This window comes from Rhagoletis pomonella, unplaced genomic scaffold (genome assembly GCF_013731165.1).
Source record: "Rhagoletis pomonella isolate Grant_MI unplaced genomic scaffold, Rhpom_1.0 Rhpom_scaffold_00653, whole genome shotgun sequence".
In the NCBI taxonomy this organism is placed as follows: Eukaryota; Metazoa; Arthropoda; class Insecta; order Diptera; family Tephritidae; genus Rhagoletis; species Rhagoletis pomonella.
The window spans coordinates 62,911-65,119 of NW_023459207.1; positions in this window are offsets into that span (position 1 = coordinate 62,911).

The window sequence follows — 2,209 nt, forward strand, 5'->3', positions numbered from 1 at the left end:
TTTAACTTTAAAATTTGTTGTGGAAAGAAAAAATTTGTAGCTTCCGTTTTTCTGGAAAAAATTGAGTTGCCCTTTTTCGAACAAAATTTAGTATGTAGTGCTAACTTGACACCATACACCTAGTCGATAGAGTTGAGATATCCAATATGTTACTATGCCATTAATTGTAGCTTTTAACTTTAAAATTTGTTGTGAAAAGAAAAAATTTGTAGCTTCCGTTTTTTTGGAAAAAATTGAGTTGCCACTCGTGAAAATTGTGTAACCATCTTTTTTAAATGCAGATTCATGTGACCAGAGAATTTTTTGGATGAATTGGGGATTTTCATTATGCCTCTGTAGCATTGTTCTACAAAATTAAATCCTTTCAGGATAATCCCGAGGAAGAAGACTTTGAACTCGTTGTACGTGAAACGGATGCATTTCGGCTCTTTGTAAAATACGATGTGCTGTGCTTGTGGGTATTCCCGTTCTTTCTTCAATTCCACGCACGGAAATACTTGGGTCATCTGCGACCTCTTGCAACACTTCTTCCTCGTAAGGAAAGCAAGCTCTACCTCCAGCCCGTATTTGATTCGGGAAACGGCCGCCCTCTGTGAGTGAACGGTGCACATTAACAAACACGAGGTGGTCCGGATAGCGCTCTAAATTTGGATATCTCTCCGATAAAGTTTAGCGGCGGCACTTGCGTTGCATCTGCATTCTCCATAAATGAGGTGAATTTTTTTGAATATTCTTGTGAAGTGTAGCGTGTAGGCATGGTAGCTAACAAGGATGCCAAGACAAAAGTCCAATTCCAAAAGATAGAAGCCAATGTTGCCGGTATGTAATCAACAAGTCCAATTCACAAAAATCCAAGTCCAAAAAGCCAAAGTTGTCAGTACTAAATCAACACAAGCGAATACGGAAATGTGCGCTGTAGACGAATGAGCGAAACGAACTAACTGCATTCCCACGACAGCCGGTTCTACGTACCGGAATGACTCGGGGTTTTACCCGACCAAGGGCTGTTGTTTCGGCGATCTAACCTCGTTTAAGGCGGCGAAGTATCTCAGAAGTTGTTCGTCCATAGGGCTACATTCGCTACGTATTCTTCTACTCAGGGCTGGCATCGCGTCAAACCCAGGTCCAGAAATCTACACCTGCTGTGTATGCCGGAGACGACTACACCACAACTCCACCTCAGTCAAGTGTAATGCCTGCGAGGGGTGGAGTCACCTTAGAGTCTGCTCAGGACTACGGACACATCGACAGTGGACCACGTCGTACTTGGCCCCCTGTTGCTCAAACAGAGCAGCCTCCACGGCTAACCTCAGTCCACCACCACAGACCATACCACAGCCACGACAGACCACATAAAACACACAACTGCACCACCACCCACACGCCGCCGCCAACAACTGGTTCCCCCTACAATCTGTACGCTATGTCAGACCAGGATATTCCGTAATGTGACATCAGTCAAGTGCAACACCTGCCTTGGCTGGTGCCACTTTAGGGCATGCTCAGGTCTGCGTACCACGCGAGATTGGACTGGGAACTTCGAGGGCTCGTGTTGCGCTGCTCGGTCGCAGACCTCAACTGCGACGCCTCCCGCCACCACCACAGGGCGGCAACCATAACAGCAGCGCACACAGCCAACGGCGGTGAGAACACACACATCACTTACACCCCACATCACGACACGTCTCCCGAACCACATGAAGCTCCTTCAATTTAACTGCAACGGGCTACAGAGCAAGATTGAGGAGATAACCGTCTTCATGTGTCGGCATGGTATATTGGTAGCTGAGGTCCAAGAGACGAAGTTGCACAGCAATTCAACATTGTTGAATTGTGCCGGGTACAACGTGCACCGTCGAGATCGCGAGCGAGATAATGGTGGTGGCTTAGCGTTCATCACGCACCACACCGTGCAGTATCGTCTTATCGAAGCAGACATCGACCGCAGGGATATCACCCAAAAATGTCAGGGCATTGCTATCCGGTCAGGCGATGTTGAGCTCGAAATATTTAACATATATATATCCCCTGTCACCTGCTGCCCGGAAGGATATCACCCTGATATAGGTGCGCTCCTCAGAGGTGAAAACCGTATGGTAGTTGGTGACTTTAATGCGACGACGCACCCACCAGGATTATGGGTAACTGCAGTAGCTCGCCATACATCACCATAGTCAGCGCTGGTCTGATAAACAGCATAACATGGCGA